This window comes from Danio rerio, chromosome 19, assembly GCF_052040795.2.
Source record: "Danio rerio strain M-AB ecotype USA chromosome 19, GRCz13ab, whole genome shotgun sequence".
NCBI lineage: Eukaryota > Metazoa > Chordata > Actinopteri > Cypriniformes > Danionidae > Danio > Danio rerio.
Window position 1 is genome coordinate 30,321,842 of NC_141039.2, and position 17,311 is coordinate 30,339,152.

Consider the following 17,311-nt stretch of genomic DNA (forward strand, 5'->3'; position numbering starts at 1 on the left):
AACGGGGAATTCGGCGAACACACTAACACACACAGTGAGTAAATGAAGACATGTTTGGATACCACTGCCCCGCTGTGAGACTGAGGGGTGTTTGAAAACTAAATAGGCTTAGGAGATTTTTGTTTTTTACCCGGGAGTCTTAAGGAGAAGCCCCCTTTGAATGTGTGACCCTGCCGAGGCTCTTTATTCGGGCTCTCCTGAGCTCTGGCGAGGAACTGGAGTGAATTGACTCCGGCCGAGAGGCTGTGATTCGACTCTATGATTTGCGGCGCTTACTTGAGAGAGGTGAAAGTGATTGGATAGTGTAAATGGGTGGGGGGAATACTTGGAAATGAGAAAAGTAAGTTGGCTGCTCTTTGGAAAACTACTGGAAAAAACTACTGCATCAAAGATTACACATTTTTCCTCCCAATTCTGCACTGTAAAAAAAATCTGCAATTTTACGGTTTGTTTCTGGCACCTGGGGTGCCGGAAATAAACTGTAAAAAACAGCTGTTAAATTACAGAAATTTACTGTAACATAACGGACATTAAATTACAGAAATTTCCTTAAATCAAAATTTCTCGCAAATTTCTGTAATTCAACCTCTGTTATTTTACAGTAAATTTCTGTAATTTAATGGCTGTTTTTTTTAATGTTTTTTTATTTATTTTTTTGGCACCCCGGCCGCCAGAAATAAACCGAAAAATTACGGATAATTTTTACAGTGTGTAATAGAGAACACTAAACACATTTAGCAATTAAATAGCAATATGTATTTAACTATTTATAAAATTGTCATTTAATTTGAATAAATAATAAAGTATTATTTAATTGTTAATAATAAAAAATGGTCCATTGAAAATTTTATTTGAAAATTACTATTTATTTATATTTATTTATGGACCTATAATAGGTCTGGGTGATATGACAAAAATGCAATCTCGATTAATTCTTTTCCATAATGAACAATGACGATACACAGTTGAAGTCAGAATTATTAGCCCCCTGTTTATTTGTTTCCCCAATTTCTGTTTAACGGACAGATTTTATCAACACATTTCTAAACATAATAGTTTTAATAACCCATTTCTAATAACTGATTTATTTTGTATTTGCCATGATGACAGTAAACAATATTTTACTAGATACTTTTCAAGACACTGTGTGACATTTAAAGGCTTAACTAGGTTAATTGAGTTAGTTAGGCAGGATAGGGTAAATAGGAAAGTTATTGTATAATGATGGTTTGTTCTGTAGATTATTGAAAAAAATAGCTTAAAGGGTCTAATAATTTTTACTTTAAAAAAGTTTTTTTTTTTTTGTTGTAAAAATTAAAAACTGCTTTACTCTAGCCGAAAAAAAATAAGACTTTCTCCAGAAGAGAAAAATATTATCAAACATACTGTAAAAATTTCCTTGCTCAGTTAAACTTAATTTGGGAAATATTTAAAAAAGAAAAAAAATCAAAGGGGGGCTAATAGTTGTAATTTCAACTGTACTTTTCATGTTTAAAAACAATGATTAAGTAAAAATATGTCTTTATTTTACTGTTTGTATATAAACCTATAATAACTTTTTACTACTTCATTCATTCATTTTCTTTTCGCCTTAGTCCCTTTATTAATCCGGAGTAGCCACAGCAGAATGAACTGATCCAGCACTTGTTTTACGCAGTGCATGCACTTCCAGCCGCAACCAATCTCTGGGAAACCACATTTTTACTACTTATTCCTAATAAATGCTAAAGCAGAAAAAATGGCTTTTATTTACTTTAAATGTATAACACCAGCTATTTAGAGAATGAATTAATGAAAAAGTAGCATAAAAGCTAATAAACATATATAAATTAAGAATAAAATGTGTGCATTATTCATTTAAACGATTTGTTTGTAGGCGTATAATAAAATCTTATTACAATTGTATTGAGTTTTTAATGAATGATATAGCATTAATATTTACCATAAGTTTAAATGTATAAAATCATAATCATGTATAAAATCATGTATAAAAACTTGATGGTCTTGTTTGTTTATGTTTATTACTTTGTATTTGCTGATTGAAAAATGTTATTACAAAATCAAGTTTGCTTGTATGTCTATAATAACATTTTATTTCTAAAATGAATGAATAAGCATTTATTTGATTGTTGATTATAAGATTTATTCATGAAGTATAAATGTACACTGTCTATCTATCTACAGCATGCATTTGTTTGATTGTATTATTAGCTTGTAAACCTGTTGCTATTTATCATTGAAACACATAATAAAGCATTAATATTCATTAAGAATCATTTAGCAGGAAATAAATGACCTAATCTCAACGGATGACTGGTGCTCAATAATCCTGAAATAAAACCCAACTTTAGCCATTCTTTTACATTCCGCCATTGTATGACCCAAGACAGCACAATGTCCCCATTGAAGATAATGACTGCGTTGACTTATTTAGAGTACACAGGATCCCCTTGATAGCAGTGTCAAAAAGAGGCCGCTGGTTGATTTATGACCCCCAAAACATGGCCCCGGGCCCCACAGAAGGATGATACAATTACCCCAATCTGAGTCTTGTTACTTTTAGCCAAGTGTCAGGCTTGAGACGGAGGCTCTGTGGAGTCTGTTGTCTGGCCGGCCTGTTTAAACGAACGTTTATTACTCCTCCCCTTATAAATCAGTGTAGACAGTCCTGCTGAGGCCGGAGAGAGCTCTCTTCAGAGGGTCTCGCTTGTTGGTTTGTTTGCTTGACTCATCCATCTTTGCTGCGACACACCGACCAATCAAGTTTCATCTAGGTGGCAAAAAAAAGAGTAAAAAAAACAAACATGAGATTTACATTCAATGCTAACAAGGCGAGATCCTAATCCTTGTCCCCTATGTTTGCAGCATGTGGTTCCTTCTAGGATTTCCCTGCTTTTTTAATGGTGCCAAAGCAGGAGATCATTCCACAGTGTTGGGGAAATCAGGATGAGCCGCAAAATTCAATCTGGCGTTTTCTAAAACCACCGTTCAGTCGTTATCTGCTAAGGTTGAATCAGAATCAGAAAGAGCTTTACTGCCAGGTATGTTCACACATACGAAAAATTTGTTTTTATGACAGAGCTTCTACAGTGCAACAGAATAGTAGAGACAGGTGAAAAAAAAAAAACCTGTTTATAAATATTTTTAAAAAATAGAAGTTGTTATCAGGGAAGTTGCGGTATATCAGGGGGAAAAATGAGATTGGCACATTGTTTTTTTGCAGTATAAGCACAATTTCACCCGATGAATCCATATTGTGAAAAGCGCTATATAAATAAACATGAATTGAATTAAATGAAGGGGCAACACGGAGGCACATCAGGTAGTGCTGTCGCCTCACAGCAATAAGGTCGCTGGTTCGAGCCTCGGCTGGGTCAGTTGGCATTTCTATGTGGGGTTTGCATGTTCTCCCTGCATTCGCATGGGTTTCCTCCAGGTGCTCCGGTTTCCCGCACAAGTCCAAAGACATGCGGTTCAGGTGAATTGGGTAGGCTAAATTGTTCGTAGTGTGTGATTGTGTATGAGTGTTTCCCAGTGATGGGTTGCAACTGGAAGGGCATCCGCTGTGTAAAACGTGCTGGATAAGTTGTCAGTTCATTCCACTGTGGCGACCCCAAATTAATTAAGGGACTGAGCCGAAAAGAAAATGAATGAATTGAATGAATTCAGTAGCGACACTGTAAAAATATCTATAAATCACCAGTTTTTATCTATAAATCACTTGTTTATTTATGCTTTTGAATTGCACAACACTTAACCTTGATAAGATTTATTTGAAAAAAAAAACATTGAAAGTTATTGCATTGAAATATAAATACAAATCATATATAAATGTGCATAACACCAATATCACCACAGTGGAATGAACTGCCAACTATTCCGGCATATGTCTTAACACAGTGGAAGCCCTTCCAGATGCAACCCAGTGCTGGGAAACGCCCATACACTTTCGCATTCACACACACACACACACACACACACACACACTGCATTCAGTTTAGTTCATCCAACTTACTTACAGTTGTAGTCAGAATTATTAGCCCCCCTTTGAATTTTTTTTTCTCTTTTTTTAAATATTTTCCAAATGATGTTTAACAGAGCCAATAAATTTTTACAGTATGTCTGATAAAATTTTTTCTTCTGTAAAAAGTCTTGTTTGTTTTATTTCAACTAGAATAAAAGAAGTTTAACATTTTTTTAAACACCATTTTTAAGGTAAAAATTATTAGCTCCTTTAGGCAATTTTTTTCGGTAGCATCGTTATACAATACATTGCCTAATCCCCCGATCCTGCCTAGTTAACCTAATTAACCTAGTTAAGCCTTTAAATGTCTCTTTAAGCTGTATAGAAGTGTCTTTAAAATATGTTGTAAAATATTACTTACTGTCATCATGGCTAAGATAAAATAAAATAGTTATTAGAGTTGAGTTATTAAAGCTATTATGTTTAGAAATATTTTGGAAAAAAATCTCTTCGTTAAACAGAAAACGGGGAAGAAAATTAAAAGAGGGGCAAATAATTCAGGGGGGCTAATAATTCTGACTTCAACTGTATACCGCTTGTCTTTGGACTGTGGGGGAAACCAGAGAGCTTGGAGAAATACGCAAACCTGGGGAGAACATGCAAACTCTAAACAGAAATGCCAACTGGCCCAGCAGGGACTCAAACCAGCCACCTTCTTGCTGTGAGGCGACAGTGTTAACCACTGAACCACCATGCCACCCAGTGAGAATATTGGTTAAACTTATTAATAAACTTCTACAACTTTTGTAAATGTCATTTTAACAGTGTGAATTATGTATTCCACAAATGATCACTCAATATAGTTCAATTCAGTTGTCAGCCGGTAAATATTAAACTATGTTAGGAAAAAGGAATTAATTTTCATTATTTTTGTCTCTTTTTATTTTAATTAAACAATAATATTTATTAATTGATATATATTAACCAAACTTCTCTTGAGTGTGATGTGCCTAATAAAGCATTTTTGCAGAAGTAGATGAAGCTGATAGAAATGCAAAGACCTGATTGTCTAAAATTAACTTGAGCTCTGCAGCTAAACTTCATTTGAGCAGAGATGGGTTGAAACTGAACAAAGAATATGTGCAGCTGAGAATTCTTATGCTTTTAACGTTGTGCAAAAAATTTGTAGACAAAGAGGACGTATGGGTGTGGCCAATGGAGAACTGGAGAATGATTGACAGGTGACATATTGCACTAATCTCCCCCTGTTAATATCAGCTATATAAGCTGGAGTCAGGAAATGAAAATTATTGCGGACCTCCTGAATGTAACTTTTGCATTGCATTAGTGATACCAGAATTCTGTGAATCGAATTATTCATTTGTATCCAATAAATTACTAATATTTTTTTCAATGAAGAAAACCCTCTCCTGCCCTTTTTTATTGAAGACGCATGGAATTGGCTGGATATTCCAACGACTACATAAATCATACCTCATGCTCTTCATTGATAATAAATTAAACTTTGCACTGGAATTCATGTTTGGTGTCTGTGAGCAGTAAAGCCCCACCTACTTTTTTCTGATTGGTCATCTTGGTCATTTTTTCATTGATGAGCTGTAGGACTGCTGAGGCAGGCTATCTTAAACATTTAACTTTCAAATGTTTGTGTCAACCTAACAGTAAAGAAAAGTGGCGTCAATTATCAAATATTTAGCCATTTCATTTTTTTTAGCTCTTTTAATACATTTTGTACATTGTAATAAATAAATAAATACAAACACAGTGCAATACATACTATTTCAGTCTTTATACTTCAGTGTACTACTTACCTTTTTTTGTAATTGTAAAATTGATTTACCCACAATTTAGGTGAAATTATTTCTTATTATAACAATAATTATTTTCATTTCTTTTCAAATTTTTATTATATAGTAACCTTTTTCAATAAAAAAATGCACTGTGGGTCCTACAACCCGTGGCATTCTAAGCATAAACAGACATAAACACTTGCACTGTAGCATTTACTGTAGAATACGCTAATGCTTGTCATGAACCATTTCAAGTCATTAATGTGGGAATTAAGCGTAAAAAATAAATGTCCTTCAGACATAAAGTGTTAAAGATTAATGTACCTCCACTTTGATGTGTCTGAAATACAGTATGGATTTTCCCTGAGGCTGCAGAAACTCCTCAATGTGTGGTAATTGCAATTGCGCGAAACAAGCCTGCTAGTGACAAGTCAATGCTAGAGAGCACTTGGATGAATTCATTAGTGTGTGTGTGTGTGTGTGTGTGTGTGTGTGTGTGTGTGTGTGTGTGTGTGTGTGTGTGTGTGTGTGTGTGTGTGTGTGTGTGTGTGTGTTTAGGACTGAGTGTTTGCATATGCATGTTTCATGCTTCAGGAGGCAAAAAGAAAATTAACCACCAATTGACCTTCTGTGTCTTCAACTGTAATGCAGGAGACTTTCCTTTAGCAGTTTACATTAAAGTGTATGTGTGCGTAATATAACATTTGTCATATATTCAAATATATTAGTTTAAAAATGTATATAATATAATATAATATAATATAATATAATATAATATAATATAATATAATACAGTTTCCTCAATTGCTTTGGCTCAATTCCTGAATTTAATTTTTATTTTTCATAACAAAAAGTTCAGAACTCTGAACAGTTAGCTTATTGTTTACATCAGAGTGGAATGTCTTGTTGATTTGAGCAAATTGCAAATGCTTTGACACATGTGTGGAAACATTAAGTACAATTGTCTGTAGTTTGGACAAAAAAAAATGTTTGCATATGGCTTGTTGATCAAAACTGATGAGATGATTCTCATTTAAATTGCTAAACTCTTCACAACTTCTCAATCATTTCTCATTGTTGTAATCAATCACACTCAAAACACTTTATACAATTATCAAACATTTGTATATGCACTTTTACAACATAAATATCTGATATTGAAATTGTTTGTAATGTCTGCTAAATTGGTAAATGACCTCTAATTACAATACAATTTGAATCAACTATTTAACCAATAAAATCTGAGAGCATATATAATACTCAGCATTTGGAGTGGATCAAAACGTTTCATAAAAGCTGTCTTAAAACTAAATCAAATCAAATCACTTTTATTGTCACATCATCAGCAGCACGTGTGCTATGATGAGTGAAAAGCTTAGGTGCTGGCTCCAGACACAAAATAGAGATAATAGTGCAAATACAATGACAGTGCAATATACATCCGCATATATATATATATATATATATATATATATATATATATATATATATATAGGACAATTTTGATCCACTTTGATCCAATGTTGACTACTGTATATGTAGATTGCCCACAGGACACTACTTTTTTTTTTTAGAATTGAGCACGTCCACAATCCTGAACTGCAGCAACATGCTTGCAATCTCTGGCCTGACCAACAAGAGTGACAGGATGTCTACAAAGACATTTTTTATGGATGTTTATTTTGTAGCATTTTTGTGTATTTGTGGTAACGTAAGAAATATGAAATTTAAAATACAGCAATTGGACAAGCACGATTGCACTCTACATGTAATACATTTGTACAAAAACAAATGTTCTGTATAAATACAAATGTTCATGTTTTTTTCTAGGTACTATTGACTCTTCTCAACAAATATCAGATTTTTTTATTTAAATTTTCATGGTTAACTGTTGTGAAAAAATAACTAATCAATTTGACCAGTAAGACTCACACGATGCCTTCTACACTTTGTTTTCTGGTGGCCTTGGCCAAATTATTGAAACAATAACTAGGTTTTAAAGCATGAATGAAATGTTTTGGGTACGTTACTATATTTTGCAGACATTATATTTTGCAATATCACAGTTTCACAGTATCACAGTATTGCTATTACTGCTCCAAAATATGTTCTTTTTAAATATCTGGGTAAACAACAACTTATTTTCACCATTGAACACAATATATTCTGTTATAAGAAACATTTAAATATTTTGAATCAGTAGCTTTTGACATAAAGGTTTATTTTCTGCTGAAAATACTGTTGCCCTAAAAACTGAATAAAATAGTTGTGAAAAACATGTAAAAAATGTTAAAGAAAAAAAAATCGACATATACCTTAGGAACGCACGGTAAACCTTGTAACAGGTTATTGTCCCATGCCTAGCAGACATGCAGTAAAATTCTGAAGTTCCAGCAAAACAGTTTTGACATTTGTATTCACAGTTTAGAGAATGTTAAAACTGTTTTGAAAAATGTGCCAAAGCAATTGATAAAAACTGTATTATAATAAAATATAATATAATATAATATAATATAATATAATATAATATAATATAATATAATATAATATAATATAATATAATATAATATAATTTTCTTTTCGGCTTAGTTCCTTAATTAATCAGGGGTCGTCACAGCGGAATGAACTGCCAAATTATCCAGCATATGTTTTACGCAGCGGATGCCCTTCCAACTGCAACCCATCAATGGGAAACACCCATACATTCTCATTCACACACATACATTATGGCCAATTTAACTTACCCTATATTCACCTATAGCGCATGTTTCTGGACGTATGGGGGAAACCGGAGCTGAGCAGAACATGCAAACTTCACACAGAAATGCCAACTGACCCAGCATAATATATAATTTTATGAGTTTAGGGCAAGACACTTTACGTGTAATGGTGTAACAAACTAAATAAATAATAGTTATTCCCAACATTCCAGTTTAAAGATTATATAAAATTTTGTAAAATGTTCTGTTTAAGTATGCGAATGAGGCATCATTTTAAAAAATCCCCCTAATATGCATATATGTTATCACAAAAATAGAATTTTAAAAAGGCCAGTTCAATATTCATATTTTGGACATTTTAAAATCAAAGGGTTTTAGTTCTGACAGTCTTTTTTAGGGTCTCATTTTATCACTACATAACTCATAAAATGTTGTGAACGCCCCCCCAAAATCTAATTTATTTTTGTAGAATAAATTGTTGTATCTTATCACGCTATATATGAAAATATTCCTGTGTATAAGCCTTTAAGACTGTGTTTCTGCCAGCAGTGTCTCACTTTAAAGTGTGGAAGGTGTTTATATGTGTATATGTTACCATGTTGGCCAATATTACACCTCATTACCAGCTTGACTGCAAAATGATTACACTTGATAATGGGACACACACACACACACATATATTATATATATTTTTTTTCTCTCAGTGTCTCTAAAACACACACGCATGCACACATTTCTTCTTTCTCAAACACACACACAGAGAGAGAGAGAGTCTGGCGGGGGTCTCGGTAATGGAGTCATTATAGGCTTCAGTGGTTTGAGGACTTATCACAGGATACAGGAAGTCTGCAGGGAGAAAAAAAATCAAATGAGTTCAACCAAGCACACAAAAGAGCATTTCATTAAGCTGTGGCCCTATCAGCAGAAGGGCCGGCCTCCGCGCCAAACACCAATAGCTCATTTATTAAACGCACCCTAATGGGATTGTGCTTTAATGTAAATGTGTTTAAAGCGGCCATTATTCTGCTCGTTACAAAGAGAGGGTGGAAATGATCTGACGGCTGTCAATATGTCCGTCTTCACAAAGATCTCTGGCCACAAAGATGGACATTATTCTTATATGGGTGTCAGCATGTGTTGTGTGTATTTGTCAGCTTTGTTAATCAAATGATTTCCTCTGGAGGTGTGGTGATGGACTGACTGAAAGACGAGTTGCCTTTTATAGTATCTTCTTTAAGTGAGCATTCAAACTCCTCAGTGATTCATATCTGACTAAATACATAAGATTGGCTTATTCAAAATGTGTGACATTTCATTTACATTCTACTCATTGCAATTAGGAGTGTTGTGTAATGACTAATACACTAAAAGATTGTTAGAAGTAAAAATGATGTGTGAATCAAACCTCTGAGATGTGTTCAAAAACATCAACAAAAAATGGCCTTGCTTTGTATGACTTTCAATTTTCAAGGTTGAGTTTTGGGGTTTGTTTCTTAATTTTTAGGCTTTAGCAATATGTTTTTTTTTTTTTTTTTTTACAGTTAAACTTATGTATCTTTTATAATCTTTGAGTAATTGCAAATGATTTAATATTATCACTTTGTTTCACGGTTCTGTTATCAGGATGACCTTTATTATTATTATTATTTTTGTGGTTTAGAGTACATACATATCATTAAATAAGTGAAAAATAAAGTAAACAATAAATTATTATCTAGGTGATTTTAATATGTACATTGTTGACTGTATAAACAGAACATAAAAAAATATATTTATGCATATTTATATATGTAGATGTATCATAGACATTACATAAACTAAGTAAAAACAAGGTAGTATCCTTAAACCTACTCTTAAACCTAACCTTAACACAGTGTTTGGGGAAGTTACTTTTGAAAGTAATGCATTACAATAAGGCATCACGGTGGTGCAGTGGGTATACTGTAGCTCGATCGCCTCACAGCAAGAAAGTTGCTGTTTCGAGCCTCAGCTGGGTCAGTTGGCATTTCTGTGTGGAGTTTGTATATTCTCTCCATGTTGGCATGTGTTTCCTCTGGGTGCTCCAGTTTCCCTCACAGTCCAAAGACATGTGGTATAGGTGGATTGGGTAAGCTCAAATTGTCAGTAGTGTTTGTGTGTGAATGAGAATGTATGGATGTTTCCCAGTGATGGGTTGCAGCTATGTAGAACATATGCTAGATAAGTTGGTGGTTCATTCTGTTGAGGGGACCCCGGGTTAATAAAGGGACAACGCTGAAAAGAACTTGCGTTACTTTTTTAAGGAAAGTAGTGCGTTATGTTACTTTTGAGTTGCTATTTATACCTAACTGAGGCTTGATCTCTTTCAGAACCAGCATTTCTGGAGATCACAAATTATGTAGCCGGAAGTACGTATGGCTCCACTTCATCTTGTCGCCATACTTGTCGCTCTTTTTGGTGCTTACCAGCTGACCACTTTCTTCCAAATGGACGACTTTCCCGCTGTTTCCAGTTTGTCCAGGTAGCTCACCATGCATATCGGTGGACTTGATATGCAGAGAGGAGTTGATCACTAAGACGGGGTTCAAGTCCAGTGATGAACAGTTACAGAAAGCAGATAAGACAATAACAGAAGCAAAAAATAAAATAAGTGAATAACAGGGAATGTAGTAAAATCTGAAAACGTGATACAAATCAGGCAAGGGCTTTTCTTCTTCTGCATTGCATTTTGAAAATTTTTAATTGGGTTTAGGGATGTGGGTGGTTGAGTTTATCGGTGCTTTTGAAAATACTTTTGGTTGGGTTTAGGGAAGGAGGAGGGTGAGTCAGTCGGTCGGTAAGTCAGTCAAACAGTCAGTCAACAGCAGCCTCTGGTGGATTTACGTTAAAACAGCAGGTATGAATGGCACTTGTGACAGAAAATTGAGATTTCAAAAAGCAAAAACAGTTGCCTCTAGGTGATTTGTGAAAAAAAAAAAAAAAAAAAAACGTAGGTCCTGGGACGTATTTGGCTCTCCCGAAATGTATATAGAGGTACGTTTTCACAATGAAGCTGAGTTGTACAAAACTTGCAGGGTATTCTTTTATTATTTTTTAAATAGAGGAGCTCTGCAATTACAATTATACACTGTATAATTTACACCTCCATTTACCTTAAAATAATTAATATAAAAATTAGAATAATGTTACCTTCTTAGAACTTGCTGACGCTATACATGCCGTATATACAGAATAATGAAAGTTGAAGGCAATGTGTTTGCTACTTTTGTATTTTTGTCTTATTAGTTCAGTAGAATCACCGTGCATTGAGACTACCCCCTTTTCTTTTTATGTGTTCAAAATAATGAGAATACTTCCATCACAGAAATGTGTCTCTGCCATCTTAGTTTTTGTCTGTTCTCGCGGGGAGCTCATTTTTTCATTAAGTGTGATTTAACGTTCAACTATTTTTAAATGTGTATTAATTAATCTAAAAAGTAACTCGTTACATTTTTAAAAAAGTAACTTAAAAATTGTTACTTAATTTTTAAAGTAATGTGTTACTTTACTCAATATTATTATGTAACTTGCATTACATTTAATGTGTTACCCCCGACACTAGTAAACATACAACCCTGTATTTCCTTACTCTGCTAAATTTGAAAGAATAAACAAACTAATTCAGCTCGCTATACCTAACCGGCAGCTAGCTCTCTGCAACTCTCACATGGTCGCCCACTGAAGCTAAGCAGGGCTGCGCCCGGTCAGTACCTGGATGGGAGACCACTTGGGAAAGCTAGGTTGCTGCCGGAAGTGGTGTTAGTGAGGCCAGCAGGGGGCACCCAACGTGCGGTCTGTGTGGGTCCTAATGCCCCAGTATAGTGACGGGGACTCTATACTGCTCAGTGAGCGCCGTCGTTCGGATGAGACGTTAAACCGAGGTCCCGACTCTCTGTGGTCGTTAAAAATCCCAGGATGTCCTTCGAAAAAGAGTAGGGGTTTAACCCTGGCATCCTGGCCAAATCTGCCCACTGGCCTCTGTCCATCATGGCCTCCTAACCCTCCCCATATCATGATTGGCATATCATCACTCTGTCTCCTCTCCACCAATCAGCTGGTGTGTGGTGTGCGGTCTGGCGCAAAATGGCTGCCGTCGCGTCATCCAGGTGGATGCTGCACACTGGTGGTGGATGAGGAGATTCCCCCCCCATTGTGTAAAGCGCTTTGAGTGCCCAGAAAAGCGCTATATAAATGTAACGAATTATTATTATTATTATTAAATGAATTACATTTTAACTTTGTTTCTTTTTATCCAATTTCAGTTGAAGTAATTTTAGTAAATAATAAAGTTAATACATTTGTTTTCAGTGTATGTAAACATGATATATGCACATATTAAAGGAGTAGATTGTAATATAAAGTGGAATCATAAATCTCATACAATAAAAATAAATAAATAATAATAAATTAATTTAAAAATACCTTTAGAGTATTTAGAAAGAGTACACATTCCACACTATGCTTAACAAATTTAAACCTCATGATGAATTTAAAATCTGTACACTCTCAGAAATAAATCTGTCACTGAGGTATACCTTTCCAAAAAGTAAACTTTTGTACCATACTGGTGGACATTCGTACCTTAGGGTACATTTTTGTACCTTTTGTACTTTTAAGCTTGACTTTTGTACCCTTAAGTTACTGTGAGGTACACATTGGTTCTTTTTAGCTATTTATATGTACATTTTAAAAGAATTGTTAGGGACAAATATGTATATTTTGAAAAGGTACTGCCCCAGTGACAGATTTTGTACTTTCATTTCTGAAAGTGTAGTATTTAGTTTTGACCTGAGCTCTAATTGGCTCTAATTGTCAAAAACGTAATATTTCAATTAACATTTCTAAAACAAAATTGCATCTTCTTTTTAATGGATATTAAGCTTCTTATTAACTGGAAAATGTGAGCAAATAGTCAACATTTTGACTGTTATCTTATTTTATTAAATAAAATTGAGACATTGTTTGAAATTTCAAATTACACATAAATCACAAACACAAAAAATGTTTTTTTTCGTCTAGTATTGTTGTGAAATTGTATTTGATTTCATAATTATATGAACATAAACATACATTGAGAATGACCAGTATAAACCTGAATGGAATATATGGAATTTAATTAAATTCCTTTTATTCATAACTTAATATGTTCTCCTAATTAAGTCTAAGCAAGAATATTCGTTCAACTAATATAATTTTGCTTTTCCAATATTTCATTAACTACCATTTTTTACATTTTGGCTCCGAAATTGGCCAAACAATTAAAGCCTAGCTAGAATCCATCTTTGCATGAATCATTCATGAAATCATGAACATACATACGATGCCTTAAAATGCTTCCTAAGCTGTTCTCTCCAGGTTTGAGAGTCAAAGAGCGACATTTGATCATCCTTTCATCCTCTTCCCCAGTCAGTGCTTTATGTAATTGAGTCAAATGGGCCATATTAACCCTGACCAGCTTGTGAACGCTCACATAAACAGTTGGTGGGTGTCCTGTTTCTCTTCCTCCTGATTCTCCAAGCGCTTTACGACTGAAATCATAGTGAGCCTCCAGGGAAAAGAGAGAAGTGGAACGGTATTGACGGCTGTCCGTCTCTCAGGGAGGTCAATAGACAAACACCAGGGTAATTTATCCACCCATCAATGACTCAGTACTGCGTTAAAGAAGAAGAAAAAAGCATCAGTTATCAACAAGACGAGCCGCTGCGAGGTTACGGGCCATTTTCTTATCACAAGCTAACAGATGTAGAACTGGGCGGTCGAAAAGAGATGCTGGGATCAAATGGTGTGCTGACAAGCTGTCCAATAGTTGTCCAAATAATTTGAGATTCATTAGTGTCATGGGATACTCCATCAGTGAGGAGAGGGATGAACAAATGGAGGTTGACTCATGGAGAGCAGGGGTGACACTGGATGGGACGGATGTCTAGACTTTGGTGGTCTATGTCTGGGGGGTCTCAGACAGTGGCCTTCAATAATATTGGTACCCTTGGTAAATGTTAGCAAAGAAGGCTGTAAAATGTAAATACTGCAAATTTTTATAAAAAAAAAATAATAATAATAATCTTGTTAAAAATATGTGTTTCACAATTATTTTCATCCCTATGGATATCTACCTTTTTTGTTACAGGGGTGTGTAATTGATCATAGGCCTTTGAATAATTAGAAAATAAAGCACACCCAACTGTAGGCATAGCACTTGAGGTATGTATTACTTCTATTGTTGTCTGTTGGTCTTTTAAAATTCTTGATTCTGATTGGCTGGAAGGTTTGCAAGAATAAATTAATGAATAGGCAGTTCCAAAGTATATAAACACATTTCCTTCAAACATTAGTAGTAACCATAGTTACAGATATTATAGAATAAAGAAGATGTGTGTAGTATGTACACTACCTGACAAAAGTCTTGGCGCCTATCCAAGTTTTAGGAACAACAAATAATACACTTGACTTCTAGTTGATCATTTGGTATCAGAAGTGGCTTATATGAAAGACAAAAGCCTTTAGATTACGCTTATTTTACCAATATAAAATATGACTCAAATAACTTATTTATAAAGTCATCTGGAGTGGCAAAGAAAGCGTTCTTGCTGGACATTCTTTGCCCTCTCCTGTAGTTTGTAATGTGATGGGCAGCACAAATGTCTTGCTACCTCAGGCTGTTGATGTTGCCATCCACTCTGCAGATCTCCTGCACGCAACTATACGAAATGGAATTTCTAAACCATGTTTTTTTCTTTACCAGAGTTGACTGATTTCTGTAAGAATCTTGGGTCCATGAATAGGTCTTCTGCAGCATTTGTGATGATTAGGATGCAGATCAACAGATCTGCCACTTTTCTAAATGATCAACTAGAAGTCAAGTTATTATTTGTTGCTCTTACATTTGGGATTGATGGCAGGACAGGGCAGTGTAGGTTTAAATGGGGAAAAATGTAATGGGTGTCACTGGTCACTACAGACTGACAATTCTCCAAGTTAGAGGCTCAGTCCAGATTTGTGGTTTTCCAGCAGTTTCTGCAACGTAATTATCATCAACCTTCTGGTGCTGGCAAACACGCTGGACTCTCAGCTAATACTTTCCTCTCAGACATGAGAAATATATCTACATATAACTTGAAGTATCTATTTTTAAACAAGCGAACTACACTTGAAAACAACTGTTCTCAGGTTTTGTAATCTGTAAAGAAAGGATGCAAAGTCTGTTCCATTTGACCTCATGAATTTCCGCCTTCACTATTCAAACACAAATTTGATGGCAACCATTTAAATGCCCACAAACTTGTAAACAAAGAGGTCACTGTAATTTTGGGAGGAGATTTTTCATGAGAAATAAGTTGGGAGTTACATCAGAAGACCAGCCCAATCAGAAGAGGGTCTATTTTGAGAAAATCATGTGTAGTAAGTTACTGATTCTTATGGTAGCTACATATAGTTTGATTGACAGGCCGACTTCTGATCGTATCCTTCAGAAACAGCCATGAAGGAGGTTGAATTTCCTTCAGGTGCACATGCTAACATTAGCTTGGAAAACCTGAAAAAATGTTAATTTGTTTGATTTGAACATTTCAGAAAATGTAAGGAACAGTTGTTGATAAATTGCGTTGGTGATTCCAAATTTGAACTTTAATCATTAGCCTGGCAAACAGTTTTAGATATATTGAGTTTTTACCATTTGAAGAAATGAGACACTTACAAGTCTGAGAGGTGTTTCGAAGATGGCCGGCAAGTGAAGTAACTTGCCTTACAAGGACTTTGATAGTAACTCTGTGACAGTTGTCGGAGCCTTCATTCCTCTGTGTAATCCTGAGGACAGTGACGTGTGCTTCACAGGGATAATTAAGCTACTCGAAAATACGTATGCTCAAAATTATTTGCGAAGAATTAGCTACTGTAACATGTTACTATGAGCTATAAGATATGTCCCTGACATTGACATTCATGTCCTCCCTCTCAGCCTTCAAATAAGGACTAGGACATCTAACGTAATAACCGATGGTCAAATATTGCTCTATGATTTTTTTTTTTTTTACTTATCTCAATCAACAAATAATAACTAATCAACAAATTGCTGTGCTTGTATGCTTTGTAATCCAATGCACCATTGCTTATTCCACAGTTGTTATCCCTGAAGACATTTTTCAGATGTTGGATGTTTTAGTCCTGAACCTCTCCTGTCTGTAGGATTAGTTTCTTACACATCTCATTGAAGGGCTTTTGTTTTGTTTTGATATATTTGCTTGATTAAGACATAACTGAAATCATTTGGGGTAGTGATATGGACCTTACACCTTAGAAGGCTCATCAGCCAATCAGAATCAAGAATTCAACAGCCCTGTAGTATAAATATGAGATAACAAATTGGCCAAACTCGGTTTATTAAAATTAGTAAAACCAAAGAACAGAGCTGTGTGTCTTGTTTCAGCCGTAAGAGCATAGCAAAATTTACCTGCAAATCTCCAAGAAGTTTTGGTTAGAAGGCCTCTAATATCTAACGTCACTAACATCACCACAAATACAGTTTTGAAGGGGTTTCAAGATCACCTCTAATTCAAAACAACCTCAAGCATCTTCAGTTTGTTAATATCTAGAGCAAACAATCCAAAAGGTGAAAAATCTTTTTTTCATTCTACTTTGCTCATATTTATCAAGAGTGCCATTATCAGTGGAGAGCACCGTGCAGTATGTCAAGGTACAGCACTTATCACGTTGTCATTACTACAGCACTTATTGCATCCCAGTGATTAAATGTGATCACTTATTCAATTGAAGATTATTTGTTTTAATTATGTTAAAATTAG

The 17,311-nt window shown here is 34.8% G+C and overlaps 1 long non-coding RNA gene across 2 annotated transcripts in view; it reads left to right on the top strand.

Annotated features, from left to right (window-relative positions):
* Window positions 1–17,311, top strand: part of LOC141379111 (uncharacterized) — a 136,009-nt gene that overhangs the window by 102,883 nt on the left and 15,815 nt on the right. Inside the window, exon 5 of one of the 2 annotated variants that reach the window (XR_015516836.1) lies at window positions 2,866–3,041. The exons of the other annotated variant lie outside the window; for it this stretch is intronic. This is a non-coding gene — a long non-coding RNA (uncharacterized LOC141379111). Of the gene's footprint in view, window positions 1–2,865; window positions 3,042–17,311 lie in introns of those variants that run through there. 2 annotated transcript variants of the gene reach the window in all.